The sequence below is a fragment of the Phalangium opilio genome, unplaced genomic scaffold, assembly GCF_054372755.1.
Source record: "Phalangium opilio isolate 3A_F unplaced genomic scaffold, DU_Popi_V2 ptg000521l_1, whole genome shotgun sequence".
NCBI classification, from domain to species: domain Eukaryota; kingdom Metazoa; phylum Arthropoda; class Arachnida; order Opiliones; family Phalangiidae; genus Phalangium; species Phalangium opilio.
This window is the reverse complement of record NW_028324240.1, coordinates 1,013,070-1,030,110: the sequence shown is the minus strand read 5'-3', so window position 1 is coordinate 1,030,110 and position 17,041 is coordinate 1,013,070. Positions and strand designations below refer to the sequence as shown.

The 17,041-nt window shown below is 49.7% G+C and overlaps 3 pseudogenes; 1 reads left to right on the top strand and 2 right to left on the bottom strand.

Annotated features, from left to right (window-relative positions):
* The first annotated feature begins 1,051 nt into the window (after positions 1 to 1,051).
* On the top strand, positions 1,052 to 2,057 carry LOC149589681 (small subunit ribosomal RNA; annotated as a pseudogene).
* Positions 2,058 to 4,113: 2,056 nt separating this feature from the next.
* On the bottom strand, positions 4,114 to 5,382 carry LOC149589680 (large subunit ribosomal RNA; annotated as a pseudogene).
* Positions 5,383 to 7,730: 2,348 nt separating this feature from the next.
* On the bottom strand, positions 7,731 to 17,000 carry LOC149589679 (large subunit ribosomal RNA; annotated as a pseudogene).
* Positions 17,001 to 17,041: the final 41 nt, after the last annotated feature.

Sequence of the window (17,041 nt, the reverse complement as noted above, 5' to 3'; positions counted from 1 at the left end):
TTGCTTGCTTGCTTATTTGCTTACTTATTTGCTTGCTTCCTTCCTTCCTTCCTTCCTTCCTTCCTTCCTTCCTTCCTTCCTTCCTTCCTTCCTTCCTTCCTTCCTTCCTTCCTTCCTTCCTTCCTTCCTTTTATTTATTTATTTATTTATTTATTTATATATTTAGGTAACCCAAACTTTCATTAATCAAGCTACGTGAACGCAGCCAAACTTCGGAAGCTATCATTACTATTTATTTTAGTTTTCGTCGATTAATTACCCAGGACTCGGAATTAGGGCGTAAATTAAAAATAATGCGGTTATGTGAGTAAGCCGTCATACACTTCATTTCCTCACCATAAAACACTGTCAATAAAAGTTTAACTTCATTCCGTTAATTTATATGAACCCCGCACTCCATGCGCATAGTGAAAAAAGAGTGTTAGTGAGTTCATGTTTTTAACGGGCTTCGGGAAAAATTATTGTAATGTTAAAAATTTGAAAATTCCCGAACTGGTAAGTTTTCCCTAATACTTATGTTCCACACTACTATTGTGGAGCGTGTTCGTTTTGTCTTTCAATTTAAATCATCAATTGATGCAAATTGTCTCTACAATTTCAAGCATCAATTTGTGATAATTGAAAGGCAAAGATAAACGTCACGTGTCCCGTTGCTTCTGGCGGGTACGAAAGTCTAGCCGACTTTCGGCCGTCGATCGAAGCGATAATTTTATCAGCTAGTCCCAGATCGTCCTCGTAACGGAGGTGCGACGTTGGTGGGCCAACTGGTAATAATTGCTATTCGATGGTGAGTTTGTCTCGAAAGGGGCAAAAATCCAAGTACCTCAGCGTTCACGCTCGAACACGGCGATTGAAATATATCGCCTCGGGTGAATGAATCGAGAAACAGAAGCGAAGAAAACCGTTCCCGAGAGGGTTCGGCTTCTCGTTTTTTACGTCGATAAAAAAGCAAGCGGCGGTTCTACGACGCCTTTAACCCGGCTCGTCGGTCCTTAATCGGGCCGGTCGCAGCGCGGGACTGGCGTCAACTGACGGCAACGTTATTCGTTGTTACCTGGTTGATCCTGCCAGTAGTCATATGCTTGTCTCAAAGACTAAGCCATGCATGTCTAAGTACATGTCGAAATAAGGTGAAACCGCGAATGGCTCATTAAATCAGTTATGGTTTCTTAAATCGTACTTTTTTACTTGGATAACTGTGGTAATTCTAGAGCTAATACATGCAGCAGAGCCCCGACCTTAGGGAAGGGGCGCTTTTATTAGACCAAGACCAATTGGGCTTCGGCCCGCTTACCATGGCGACTCTGGATAACTTTGGGCAAATCGCACGATCTCGTATCGGCGATGTTTCTTTCAAGTGTCTGCCTTATCAACTTTCGATGGTAGGCTACGCGCCTACCATGGTCGTAACGGGTAACGGGGAATCAGGGTTCGATTCCGGAGAGGGAGCCTGAGAAACGGCTACCACATCCAAGGAAGGCAGCAGGCGCGCAAATTACCCACTCCCGGCCCGGGGAGGTAGTGACGAAAAATAACAATACGGGACTCTTTTGAGACCCCGTAATTGGAATGAGTACACTCTAAATCCTTTAACGAGGATCCATTGGAGGGCAAGTCTGGTGCCAGCAGCCGCGGTAATTCCAGCTCCAATAGCGTATATTAAAGTTATTGCGGTTAAAGAGCTCGTAGATGAATCTCAGTTCCAGACAGGCGGTCCGCTCCGGTGGTTACTGCCTGGCCTGAACATCCTGTCGGTTTTCCTTCGGTGCTCTTCATTGAGTGTCGTAGGTGCCCGACACGTTTACTTTGAAAAAATTGGAGTGCTCAAAGCGGGCGTCCCGCCTGAATAATGGTGCATGGAATAATGAAAGAGGACTTCGAGTTCTATTGTGTTGGTTTTCGGAACACGAGGTAATGATTAAAAGGGACAGACGGGGGCAATCGTATTGCGACGCTAGAGGTGAAATTCTTGGACCGTCTCAAGACGAACTACAGCGAAAGCATTTGCCAAGAATGTTTTCATTAATCAAGAATTAATATTCTCCTATTAATTAGTTGCCACCTTATCCTAAATACTCTCCTATTAATTGGCTGCCACCTTTTCCAAAATATTCTGCTATTAATTAGCTGCCACCTTTTCCAAAATATTCTACTATTAATTAGCTGCCACCTTTTCCAAAACATTCTCCTATTAATTAGCTGCCACCTTTCCAGAACATTCTCCTATTAATTAGCAGCACCTTTTCCAAAACATTCTTATAATAATTAGCTGCCACCTTTTCCAAAACATTCTCCTACTAATTAGCTGCCATTTTTTTCAAAACATTCTCCTACTAATTAGCTGCCACCTTTTCCAAATATTTTCCAATTAATTTGCTGCCACCTTTACCAAAATATTCTCCTATTAAATATCTGACATATTTTCCAAAATATTTCTATTATTGCTAATAAGTTGTTCGTGGTAAGAGGTGGGCTTTAAATTATCTTCTTACCTCCAAACAACGTTGGGTTGGGTTAGGTCCAGAGACACATTTGTCCCGAGACCCAATTGTCCCGAGACCCAATTGTCTCGAGACCCATTTGTCCCGAGACCCAATTGTCCCGAGACCCATTTGTCCCGAGATCCAATTGTCCCGAGACCCAATAGTCCCGAGACCCAATTGTCTCGAGACCCATTTGTCCCGAGACCCAATTGTCCCGAGACCCATTTGTCCCGAGATCCAATTGTCCCGAGACCCAATTGTCCCGATCGTCCCGAGACCCAATCGTCCCGAGACCCAATCGTCCCGAGGGCCATTTGTCCCGAGACCCATTTGTGCCGAGAGCCATTTGTCCCGAGACCCATTTGTCCCGAGACCAAATCGGCGAGACCAAAACGGCGAGACCAAATCGACGAGACCAAATTGTCGCGTACCGGCGTCACTAATTAGATGACGAGGCATTTGGCTATCTTAGGAGAGTCAATAGTTGCGAGCGCCTGCCGCCAAAGGCGGTCCCGCGCTTCAAAGGAAGTAAAGGGAACCCCCCCCCCCACGACAGAGGGGTCAGACGTCGCCCTACTAGGATGTGTACGTGGTAGGGTCACCACGGGTTTAGCCGGGCCACATCCGTTCACTTTCGAACTATTGACTGGATTTTGCCACTGATAAGGCAGGGCTGACCAATTCCGGGGAATAGAACCCCGGGGACAGGTTTTACCTTACCTGCCCCGAGTGCCATACCACACGCTTGCGTGACCCCCCCCCCCAATGGAAGAATCTACGGGCCACCTCGGGCGGGCCGCCATCTAATCTGGAGAACCGCCGGCTATAGCGGCCTCACTCGGCAACTACTAAGGTCACGGCAAATATGAAAGCTAGACCGTTTCGTGTGCTAGTGGAGCTTGTACTCTGCAGCGAGCACAATTACTCTTGCGCGAGCACCTGGGTCCCAAGAACATTTCGTAGATCAAGGGCGTAAGACACTCCGCCCGCTACTCAAGAACCACACCCTAATATCACAGAAGAGTCACCCAGCGGCTATCCTCCGGGTACGGTGGAACCCTTTCACCGGCACGGGCCCCGATTAGAGCGCCAGTTCTTCCCCTTCCGGGGGAAGGCTGAGCTCACGGGACCCTATGTGGCCCCGCACCGAATCCCACCTGGCTCTGAAACAGGCAGGACCCAGCCGGACCACGCGGAGCGAACGCAGGAGGCGACACCTACCAAGGCTGCGTTTACCCGCGCTTGGTTGAATTTCTTCACTTTGACATTCAGAGCACTGGGCAGAAATCACATTGCGTCAACACCGATCAACGGCCATCGCAATGCTTTGTTTTAAATAGACAGTCGGATTCCCCTGGTCCGTGCCATTTCTGAGTTGGCTGTTAGTTGCCGACCGAAACGGTCGCGCCAGGCACGAGACCCAGCACGCCGCGCAGCTGAAATATTCCACGGGAAGGCCCCGACGCTGGTCCGGGCTCAACCAAACCGTTGCCGGTCGGTCTCGCCTAGTCCCGGTGCTGTGCCAGACCCGCTTCGGACCTCAGCCCGATCGGCCCAGCCCTCAGAGCCAATCCTTGTCCCGAAGTTACGGATCGGTTTTGCCGACTTCCCTTACCTACATTTTTCTATCGACTAGAGGCTGTTCACCTTGGAGACCTGCTGCGGATATGGGTACGGTCCGGCACGAAAATCACTACCTCTCACTCGGATTTTCAAGGGCCGACGGGAGCGCTCCGGACACAGCAAGAGGCGCGGTGCTTAACGGAAACACCATCCCTATCTCTGGGCGAGCCGATTCCAGGGAGTCGAATCCTTACAAAGAAAAGACAACTCTTCCCGGGACTCCCGTCGACGTCTCCGAGCTCGTTTGCGTTACCGCAATTTACCCCCGTAGGGGATGATCTCCGTGTCCGGGTTCGGGAATATTAACCCGATTCCCTTTCGGTCACCAGCGGGACTCGCGAATGAGAGGTCCCGCCTCGAAACGGATTTCTCCTATCCCTTAGGACCGACTGACCCATGTTAACTGCTGTTCACATGGAACCCTTCTCCACCTCAGTCCTCGAGGTTCTCACTTGAGTATTTGCTACTACCACCAAGATCTGCACCAGAGGCGGCTCCAGGCGAGCTTACGCTCCGCACCTTCGACGCGCGCCTCTGCGCCCCTCCTACCCACCGCGGCTTAAAACACCATGGTTTATTCGGCCGCGGCGGCCGGGTATGGGGTCGACGCTGGAGCGCCATCCATTTTCAGGGCTAGTTGCTTCGGCAGGTGAGTTGTTACACACTCCTTAGCGGATTACGACTTCGATGGACACCGTCCTGCTGTTTATAGCAACCAACACCTTTCATGGGATCTCATGAGCGTCTCGTATCGGGCCCCTTAACCCGGCATTTGGTTCATCCCACAGCGCCAGTTCTGCTTACCAAAAGTGGCCCACTTGGCACTCGCATCCAAGTTGCCGTCCGGGCTTCAGTCGAGCAAACCGGACTTCTCACCCATTTAAAGTTTGAGAATAGGTTGAGGTCTTTTCGACCGGATGAGACTGCATTCTCCGAGTGCCAGCTATCCTGAGGGAAACTTCGGAGGGAACCAGCTACTAGATGGTTCGATTAGTCTTTCGCCCCTATACCCAGGTCTGACGATCGATTGGCACGTCAGAATCGCTGCGGACCTCCACCAGAGTTTCCTCTGGCTTCGTCCTGCCCAGGCATAGTTCACCATCTTTCGGGTCCCAACGTGTACGCTCTTGCTCCGTCCTGTCGACGAGGCGATCGGGACGGGCCCTCGGGTTTGCCCACGACCGCGCCCACGACCGGCCGAACCGGTCTTCACTTTCATTTCGCCTTTGGGCCTATTCAAGACCCAATGACTCGCGCACATGTTAGACTCCTTGGTCCGTGTTTCAAGACGGGTCGGGTGGGTTACCGACCTACTCGCTGCTGACCACCTGAGCATCGACGAGTGCGAACGGAAACCAGCGGAGATCGCAGGGAGCCGCTCACGCAAAGGTGAAACGACAAACCAAACGACAACACCTGCCCCGCCGCTTCGTTCCCGATAAAGGGAGTGCTCGGCGTAGCCCGCACAGGGTTAAAATCGTCCCCGGTCTGGCGAACGCTCACTCGTGAAACGAGCTGGCTAAAACACCGGTAGAAACTCCGCGAGGGAGAAACCACCGGCCACCTTCCGGCGCCCGGTTTCAAAGACGGACAACTTTCAGTGACCAGACCGGTCGCAGCGTAGTTCGAACGGAAGGAAATGCGCCAAACGGCCCGCAGCAATCGCCCGCCCGGCCGACCGAGGTCCGCACCGTTAGAGACGAACGACGCACGCGGTCACATCCGACTGAATCCCTCCGACGATCACCTTCGAGGGCCCACCCGTTTACCTCTAAACGGGTTCACGCACTCTTGAGCTCTCTCTTCAATGTTCTTTTCAACTTTCCCTCACGGTACTTGTTCGCTATCGGCCAGTCGCGCACTACGACCGGCCCGATTAAGAATCGACGAGCCGGGTTAAAGGCGTCGTAGAACCGCCGCTTGAAGCGGACGGCTCAAACTTTATCGACGTAAAAAACGAGAAGCCGAACCCTCTCGGGAACGGTTTTCTTCGCTTCTGTTTCTCGATTCATTCACCCGAGGCGATATATTTCAATCGCCGTGTTCGAGCGTGAACGCTGAGGTACTTGGATTATTGCCCCTTACGAGACAAACTCACCATCGAATAGCAATTATTACCAGTTGGCCCACCAACGTCGCACCTCCGTTACGAGGACGATCTGGGACTAGCTGATAAAATTATCGCTTCGATCGACGGCCGAAAGTCGGCTACACTTTCGTACCCGCCAGAAGCAACGGGACACGTGACGTTTTTCTTTGCCTTTCAATTATCACAAATTGATGCTTGAAATTGTAGAGACAATTTGCATCAATTGATGATTTAAATTAAAAGACAAAACGAACACGCTCCACAATAGTAGTGTGGAACATAAGTATTAGGGAAAACTTACCAGTTCGGGAATTTTCAAATTTTTAACATTACAATAATTTTTCCCGAAGCCCGTTAAAAACATGAACTCACTAACACTCTTTTTTCACTATGCGAAGGGAGTGCGGGGTTCATATAAATTAACGGAATGAAGTTAAACTTTTATTGACAGTGTTTTATGGTGAGGAAATGAAGTGTAAGACGGCTTACTCACATAACCGCATTATTCTAAATTTACGCCCTAATTCCGAGTCCTGGGTAAATAATCGACAAAAACTAAAATAAATAGTAATGATAGCTTCCGAAGTTTGGCTGCGTTCACGTAGCTTGATTAATGAAAGTTTGGGTTACCAAAATACATAAATAAATAAATAAATAAGAAAATTAAAAAATAGATAAATAAATAAAAGGAAGGAAGGAAGGAAGGAAGGAAGCAAGCAAGCAAATAAATAAGCAAATAAGCAAGCAAGCAAGGAAGCAAGCAAATAAGCAAATAAGCAAGCAAGCAAATAAGCAAATAAGCAAGCAAGCAAGGAAGCAAGCAAGCAAGCAAGCAAGCAAGCAAGCAAGCAAGCAAACAAACAAATAAGCAAGCAAGCAAATAAGCAAATAAGCAAGCAAGCAAGCAAGGTAACGGGATTCCTGCTAAAAGGAACGAAATAAATAAATGAATGAATGAATACATACGTATATATATACATACATACGTACTTACCTACTTACGTACATACATACTTAGATAGTTACGTACGTACGTACATCTCTATATATATTATATACCTATAGCTATATGAATGCTCTCAGGCTTCCGAACTTCCCCTCCGACTTCATATCATACCTAATACTAAGCGACGATAAGTGAGGTGGAGGATTTAGGAGTAGCAAGCAGGGTGTCATTTTCAAGGAATGGTTTGGGCACAAAGTAAATAGGGACGCCTAGACAAAACGCGGACCTTTGAATTTGGGGGGGTATAGGGGGGTATCAGGTGGTTGAAGGTAGAGAAATGTCACTATAATAATGAAAAAAAGTGACGCCAGCGAACCTATTAACGAAACTCCACAACTGATTTTTATTATTATCATTTCATTAGAAATAAAAACTAAAAAACCTCCCGTAGTTTGTGGACATGCAAAAAAAAAATAAAAAAGATTTAAAAAAAACGTCATAATCTATAAATAAGGATACCGTAGTTAAGGAACTTGAGTATAACAAAAAAAATAAGAAAACGGTTGTTTGGAAACCCCCACACGAGGTTACAAACCCTCCAGTCAAGGGATGAGTCTCAATAAATCGCAGTATGGTGGCTGCTCTATTAAGTACAACACCCCGACCGGTACCTAGGTCGTCTACGGACGAATTGGTGCCATTACGTTTCTCCGAAGGTGAGAATCTAAAAGCCAAAGCCGCGAACTCTGCAAGCTTTGTAGCGCTTTTGTTAAGGAGGCTTTTTCGCCGAGACCGACGCGTAAAGCGCGTCTCGACTAGCGTAGCCAACAAACGCAAAAGGCACGAACGATATCGTTGCAGCGACTAGACGGGATTCTGACTTAGAGGCGTTCAGTCATAATCCCACGGATGGTAGCTTCGCACCACTGGCCGCTCGACCAAGCACATGTACCAAGTGTCCGAACCTGCGGTTCCTCTCGTACTAAGCAGGATTACTATCGCAACGACGAGTCAACAGTAGGGTAAAACTAACCTGTCTCACGACGGTCTAAACCCAGCTCACGCTCCCTATTATTGGGTGAACAATCCAACGCTTGGCGAATTCTGCTTCGCAATGATAGGAATAGCCGACATCGAAGGATCAAAAAGCGACGTCGCTATGAACGCTTGGCCGCCACAAGCCAGTTATCCCTGTGGTAACTTTTCTGACACCTCTTGCTTAAAACTCTTAAAGTCAAAAGGATCGATAGGCCCCGCTTTCGCGGTCCGTATTCATACTGAAAATCAAGATCAAGCCAGCATTTGCCCTTTTGCTCTACGCGAGGTTTCTGTCCTCGCTGAGCTCGCCTTAGGACACCTGCGTTACCTTTTGACTGATGTACCGCCCCAGTCAAACTCGCCGCCTGACACTGTCCTCGGAGCGGATCGCGCCGAGCCACGAGAGCCCGGCGCTTAGTGCTAGAAAGGTGAACCTTACGGTTCGCTCTCCGCTTCACCGAGTAAGTAAAGAAACGATGAAAGTAGTGGTATTTCACCGGCGGCCGCGAGCGACCTCCCACTTATGCTACACCTCTCATGTCTCTTCACAGAGTCAGACTAGAGTCAAGCTCAACAGGGTCTTCTTTCCCCGCTGTTTTTGCCAAGCCCGTTCCCTTGGCTGTGGTTTCGCTAGATAGTAGATAGGGACATTAGGTTTTGATTATACTCTGCACCATACGAATTGGTACACAACAGAGTTATTGTTAATTTTCGAAGAAGATGCATTATGCACATCTTCAACAGCGAGGGAGCCTAGTTATTTTTTTTGTTGTAAATAAAATAAGGTTGTAAATAAACTATAGATGATATAGACACATAAATAAAAATAAGAATAAATTAAAAATAAATAATATAATTTGGCAAGGGTGGGCAGTGAGGTTTAAATGGCATGGCGGACATTTTGGTTTGTATAGAGATTAAATCAAAATTGTTTATTATAAATTTCATTAAGTTGCGTAGTTGGCCCACGTTATTTTCGTTGATCGGAAGGTTGTGCAGATCATCGTCCAATTCGTCACTAGGTTTGAAACCCTCAGTTAGAGGACAGTGCAGCATATAATGCTCTATGTTTGCCAGAAGGGCGCCGCAAGCGCAGCACGGATTTGAGTGATGGCCGAGGTTGTAAAGGTATGCGGGAAACTTTCCATGTCCCGTGTAAACTTGCGAAAGATAGTAGTCTGAGCCCGGACCGGTGGTGGAGACCGTTGGGAAGAGCATGTGAGTGAGACGACCCTTGGAACTCGTTGTCCATTCAGTCTGCCATGAGATTAACGAAGTGCGAAGTAGATTGCTTTTAAGCCATTGAAGCGTTGGAGGAATGGTAATAGTTGGAATATCAAGTTTATGAGCCGCTTCTTTAGCGTGAGTATCAGCGATCTCATTTCCGTGCGTGCCTACGTGTGCTTTTGTCCATGATATACGGACAAGGGGCAGGCGGGAGACTAAATGGCGTATACTGTGAACCAATTGTGCGGTGTTTCTAGGGGATCGAAAAGCAGCAACTGCGGAAAGACTATCCGTAAATATAGTCACGGGATCGGAGATGTCGTTGCCTAGCAACCATTTTAGGGCCTGTTCAATGGCAACAAGTTCCGCGATATAGATGGTGCATTCAAGATTGAGGTGGAATTTGCGTGTGACGATAATATCAAGGTTGTGGAAGAACAAGATCGCGCATCCGACACCGTCGTCGAAGCGAGAGCCGTCCGTGTAGATCTCAAGGCCTATGCCGGTTGGTGGGCATTCCAAGCACGGCAGTGTGAAGCGTTTGGCAGGATGAACAAAATATGGTGGAACATCAGGAAGATAAGGTGTGATTTCGAGGTAAGTATTAACGTGTTTAGTTTTTTCTTTTAGGTGAAAATTGCGGAAGGTGCCGCTTCCTGACTGGCGGTCAGATGAAGGGGCAAGACTCCCGTGAGGACTTGGAGGGCAGCTGTTGAGGTGGTGCGGTAGGAACGAGCTATACGGAGAAGGCAAGCCCGTTGAATGGTGGTAAGACGGCGAACGATCGCCGAGTAATTGGTAGCTGGGAACCAGACGCCGCATCCATAGACTATGAGGCGTTCGATTGCTTTCTTATAAATAGCCTTTAAAGCATCACCCTGGACCCCCCAGGTTTTGCGAGCAATTGCAGAAATTTGTTGTAAAGCTGTGGAGACTTTGCGTTCAACATGTTCGAGATGTGGCAGGTAAGTGAGACCCGATCGAGAGTAACACCAAGTATGTGGAGTTCAGTTACGGTAGGAACGGCAGCAGAACCCATAACTAATCGCGGAGAGCGGGATAAGGTACAACCCGGTTTGGAAAATGTGATTGCTTTAGATTTGGCGGGGTTACGAGTGAGTTTGTTTTTGACGCACCATTGGTGAACGGAGTTGAGGAGCACATTGCCTTGCGCTTCTAGAGCTCGTCTAGAACGGGCCCATATGATGCACAGGACGTCATCGGCAAAACCTTGAAGTTCTGTTTGAGGGTCACGCACAATGTGGAAGATTGTATCAAAAACAACATTCCAAAGGGTTGGGCCTAAGCATGAACCCTGAGGCACTCCGCGAGTTATTGATTTCGACAGAGTGAAACTGGGTGTCGTGAAACATGTGGTACGGTCGGTAATTAAGCTGCAAATGAGGGAATAAAGGTTACTCGGACAATGCTTCAATTTCAGTGATCCTAATATGGAAGGGATCCAAGCGTTGTCGAATGCGCCTTCGATGTCTAAGGAGATGAGAGAAGTATGGAGACCATCGCGCCTGTTTTGGCGAATGAATAAGTCTGCTCTTGAAAGAGCGTGTATTGTGGATTTACCCTGCCGAAATCCAAACTGGCGACTGTCGAGCAGTGCGTTCGTTTCCAGAAAGTGAGTAAGGCGATTCGTCAACATTTTATCTAGGATTTTCCCGATGGTTTCAAGAAGGCAAATTGGTCTATACGATCGTGGGCTAGTTGGATCGCGGCCCGGTTTGGAGATGAGAATCAATTTGGAGGGCTTCCAAGCCTTAGGGAAGTAACCAATGGATAGGCAGCTGTTATAGAGGTTAAGTAGTATGTCAGGGCATGAGTCATGGAGTGGTAACATGACCTCCATGGGTACAGCTGTAAGGCCAGCGGCACTATTGGAGGGTATGGAGTTAATCGTATCTTTAATTTCCGCAATCGTGAAAGGTAAATCATTAGTGGTGGCTGGCGGCGTACGGACACTCTCGCGTACCTGGGAGTCATAAGGAAGATCTTGCTCAGTCTCGTCAGGCAGGAATAAGGTGTTGACGATTACGGTGGCGGTATCCTTAAGATTAGTGGTGAGAACCCCTTGGGCGTCCCTAACGGAAGAAAGAGCCAATGAGCCCATCAGTTTCCGTGTGCATAGTTTATACGGTAAAGAAAACGGGTCCGCGGCACTGACTTCTGAGCAGAAGTTGTGCCACGACTCTAATTTCGCATGTCTGATATTGGTTTTAAAACCTGCTAGTTCCTTCTTGTAGGCAAGCTGACGAGCGGCACGGAGTGCCGGATCCGTAGTGCGCTGGTAACGCCGCCGCATAGCGTTTAGTTTCTTTCGTTGATTGTGGAGGGCGTTAGACCACCATGGAACTGCTTTGTAAGTTCTTTGTGCCGGTTTCTTTTTAAAGTATCTGTCGCAGAGCTGCAGAACTTTATCAGTATAAACTTGGACGAAGTCATTAATGGATGCCTCATTTAGAGGGATCGGGACGGGAAGACTAGCGAGTTCAAAAGTAGCGACGGTTCTGAAAACGGTCCAATCGACGTTCTTAATACTGTAACCGGTGTTGTAAACATGATCGGTAGGTAGAGCTTCTACTGAGAAGCATATACAGCGGTGGTCGGACAAAGTGTCCGTAGAAAGAATTCGCCAATTAGTCACTAGGTCGATTAAGTCTAGTGACGAGATGGTAAGATCGATGTAACTACTACCCCGACCCTCAAACGTAGGGCCATAGGTTGCATCGTTGTGAACATAGTAATTACGACTGTGAATGAGATCAGTGGTGAGTAGACCCCGTTGATCCGTGATCGTGGAGCCCCATAGTGAATGTTTTGCGTTAAAGTCACCCGTTATGAGAGTGTAGGAAGCCCCGTATGAATCCAAGGAAGCGTTAAGGCGAAACAGGAACTGATCGTAGTTGCACGTTGGTGTGGCGTAGACGCATGAGGGACGCATTTGAGTGCCTCTGTGGCGTAATTCTACAATTACTTAGTCGGGCTCCGCTGATAAGAGCAGGACGTGAACGGCTTTTTTCAAAATGATAATAGCACATTTCGGGGCTGTATCAGAGGCGTATATCCTTGAAGTAACCGGGTAGCCAACGACAGAGTCGTGGAGAATGTAAGGGTCAGAAGTAAGAAGTACATCGAATTTTTGTTCTAAACTTAATTGTCGCAGAAAGGCTGTGGCCACTTGACCATGACCAATATTGAGCTGAGCAAACGTGAGAGACTTGTTAGTCATCATCGGGGATGTTTTGGATTGGTGGAAGTGCAGTGGTGGTTTTGTAGTTAGTGCGAGCGCGTGTCGAATTTATCAGTGCGAGTCGCATTGGCAGTGGTACAGTTAATGCAGCAAGATGTCGAACTAGTGCATTTTTTGTAGTCGTGTTCACCACCACACAGTGTGCAATGTTTAGTGCCCTCGCACGTCGTACTAACATGGCCAAGTTGGCCACAGTTGTAGCAGTGCGGAACGTTAATGTATTCTCGAACCATATTGTTCGTCCAACCAATTTTTAGTTTACGCAGTTTCTTGAGAGTAGAAAAGGCATCGGAGGTGCAGAATATAACCCAGTTATTAGTGCCGTCCTTCCCGTTGAGGGCTTATGCCCTCAACGGGAAGGACGGCACACGGATATCTGATGGGGGGATGTCAAGATGGTTCTGAGCAAGAATTGTATGGAACAATTCTTCCTTTTGAATGTCTTTGCTGACCCCAATGACAATTAACATAGGGTTGTTAGATACCGGAGCCGAAAGAACAAGTTGAGAGTTCAGTGAAGTCGAGCCGCTGACAAAGTCCCGTAGAACGTCGGCGTCCGCTTTTTTAGTGCAGCGAATTGCAAGGCCATTGTTACGAGAGGAGCGAATGGCGTCAATTCCAATTTTTAGCTGAGCTGGATTAATATGGCGCATTATTTTCTTTTTCAGGTCATCCGAGGACACCGACTCGTCTTTCGAGCGGACTAGTACGACCGACGCGGGATCAGAGGTAAGTGCAGGGGTGGCCTTTTTTTAGGTTGTTTGGGAGCAGTAGCAGCGGCAGCGGCAGCTTGCGGATGCAGAGGAGGAGCTTGTGGTCTCGGAGGTGGACCCTGGGATAGGCGCATGTTTGAGGGGGGCGGGGCCTCTCTAGAAGCCACCGTCGCCCATGTAGATAAGGACAGTGGGAATCTCGTTAATTCATTCATGCGCGTCACTAATTAGATGACGAGGCATTTGGCTACCATAAGGGAGTCTTTAGTTACGAGCGCCTGCCGCCGCCAGGCGGGCCCGCGCCTCAAAGAAGCGGGACTAACACCCCCAGTGAAGGAAGTGCACATGCGGTTCGCCTACTAAGGTATGTACACGGTAGGTATCACCGTGGGCCTAGCCGGGACCACACCTTTTCGTTACTGGCGTCAACTAAAGACCGGGATTTCACCCTGAGAAGGCAGGGCGCACCTTTCTGGGGCCACTCCCCGCCCCAGAGAGCAGGCTTGGCCTACACCTGCCCAGTATGCCAAAACACACGCTTGCGTAGTCTGCCCCAGTAGAAAACCGGGGACTTCATGACCACCTCGGGCGTGCCGTCACCAATCGGAGAAGAAAAACCCTTACTTAGGGTAAATCTCCGGCATGCTACTAAGACCATCGCTATTGAGAAACTAAGCCGTTTCGCATGCTAGTGGAGCAAGCAGACCCTAAATGGGCGCATTGCTTTTGCGCGGGTAACTGTTGACCAATGTCATTGATTGCGACAAGGATCGTTTGGAGACCCCTCCACTTAATCACGGGATGCGCTTACCCGCCGAAACGGATACACAGAGGCCGAAGCCACCAGGCATAGCACCACGCTTTAGGCGGAATTTACCCCAGAGCTCAAGGCATCCGTGGTCAAGTACTAGACTCCCTATCTCCGGACAGGCAGCGTTTCCCTGGCCACACGGAGTTAACGACGGCTAGCGACACCTACTAGCGCCGTTTACCCGCGCTTGGTTGAATTTCTTCACTTTGACATTCAGAGCACTGGGCAGAAATCACATTGCGTCAACACCGATCAACGGCCATCGCAATGCTTTTTTTTAATTAGACAGTCGGATTCCCCTGGTCCGTGCCAGTTCTGAGTTGGCTGTTAGTTGCCGACCGAAACGGTCGCGCCAGGCACGAGACCCAGCACGCCGCGCAGCTGAAATATTCCACGGGAAGGCCCCGACGCTGGTCCGGGCTCAACCAAACCGTTGCCGGTCGGTCTCGCCCAGTCCCGGTGCAGTGCCAGACCCGCTTCGGACCTCAGCCCGATCGGCCCAGCCCTCAGAGCCAATCCTTGTCCCGAAGTTACGGATCGGTTTTGCCGACTTCCCTTACCTACATTTTTCTATCGACTAGAGGCTGTTCACCTTGGAGACCTGCTGCGGATATGGGTACGGTCCGGCACGAAAATCACTACCTCTCACTCGGATTTTCAAGGGCCGACGGGAGCGCTCCGGACACCGCAAGAGGCGCGGTGCTTTACGGAAACACCATCCCTTTCTCCGGGCGAGCCGATTCCAGGGAGTCGAATCCTTACAAAGAAAAGACAACTCTTCCCGGGACTTCCGTCGACGTCTCCGAGCTCGTTTGCGTTACCGCAATGTACCCCCGAAGGGGACGATCTCCGTGTCCGGGTTCGGGAATATTAACCCGATTCCCTTTCGGTCACCAGCGGGACATGCGAATGAGAGGTCCCGCCTCGGAACGGATTTCTCCTATCCCTTAGGACCGACTGACCCATGATTAACTGCTGTTCACATGGAACCCTTCTCCACCTCAGTCCTCAAGGTTCTCACTTGAATATTTGCTACTACCACCAAGATCTGCACCAGAGGCGGTTCCAGGCGAGCTTACGCTCGGCACCTTCGACGCGCGCCTCTGCGCCCCTCCTACTCACCGCGGCTTAAAACACCATGGTTTATTCGGCCGCGGCGGCCGGGTATGGGGTCGACGCTGGAGCGCCATCCATCTTCTGGGCTAGTTGCTTCGGCAGGTGAGTTGTTACACACTCCTTAGCGGATTCCGACTTCCATGGCCACCGTCCTGCTGTCTATAGCAACCAACACCTTTCATGGAATCTCATGAGCGTCTCGTATCGGGTCCCTTAACCCGGCGTTTGGTTCATCCCACAGCGACAGTTCTGCTTACCAATAGTGGCCCACTTGGCACTCGCATCCAAGTTGCCGTCCGGGCTTCAGTCGAGCAAACCGGACTTCTCACCCATTTAAAGTTTGAGAATAGGTTGAGGTCTTTTCGACCCCAAGGCCTCTAAGCATTCGCTTTACCGGATGAGACTGCATTCTCCGAGTGCCAGCTATCCTGAGGGAAACTTCGGAGGGAACCAGCTACTAGATGGTTCGATTAGTCTTTCGCCCCTATACCCAGGTCTGACGATCGATTTGCACGTCAGAATCGCTGCGGACCTCCACCAGAGTTTCCTCTGGCTTCGTCCTGCCCAGGCATAGTTCACCATCTTTCGGGTCCCAACGTGTACGCTCTTGCTCCGCCCCGTCGACGAGGCGATCGGGACGGGCCCTTGGTGCGCCCACGAACGCGAGGCTCGCGGGATCCCAAGGCAACCGGCCGAACCGGTCTTCACTTTCATTTCGCCTTTGGGCCTATTCAAGACCCAATGACTCGCGCACATGTTAGACTCCTTGGTCCGTGTTTCAAGACGGGTCGGGTGGGTTACCGACCTACTCGCTGCTGACCACCTGAGCATCGACGAGTGCGAACGGAAACCAGCGGAGATCGCAGGCAGCCGCTCACGCAAAGGTGAAACGACAAACCAAACGACAATACCTGTCCCGCCGCTTCGTTCCCGATAAAAGTAGTGCTCGGCGTAGCCCGCACAGGGCTAAAATCGTCCCCGGTCTGGCGAACGCTCACTCGTGAAACGAGCTGGCTAAAACACCGGTAGAAACTCCGCGAGGGAGAAACCACCGGCCACCTTCCGGCGCCCGCTTTCAAAGACGGACAACTTTCAATGACCAGACCGGTCACAGCGTAGTTCGAACGGAAGGAAATGCGCCAAATGGCCCGCAGCAATCGCCCGCCCGGCCGACCGAGGTCCGCACCGTTAGAGACGAACGACGCACGCGGTCACGTCCGACTGAATCCCTCCGACGATCACCTTCGAGGGCCCACCCGTTTACCTCTAAACGGTTTCACGCACTCTTGAACTCTCTCTTCAAAGTTCTTTTCAACTTTCCCTCACGGTACTTGTTCGCTATCGGTTTCGTGGTCGTATTTAGCCTTAGATGGAGTTTACCACCCACTTAGGGCTGCACTCTCAAGCAACCCGACTCCAAGGAGTTTTGCTTCCGCCGGAGACCATAAGCGACTATGGGCCTTGCACCCTCTATGGGCGAGAGCCTCAGTCAGGGGGACTTGCGCTTAGGTCAACCTTCGGTCGCGCTACTCCTAAACACCAAATAGCACTCCCGCCCCATTGGGACGGGCGCTTGGGTGCTGGGCTTCTCCCTGTTCGCTCGCCGCTACTAAGGGAATCTCTGTTGATTTCTTTTCCTCCGCTTATTTATATGCTTAAATTCAGCGGGTTATCTCGTCTGATCTGAGGTCGACAGTTTTAATGAATCGAGGTGGCTAGCGTAACTTCCTATT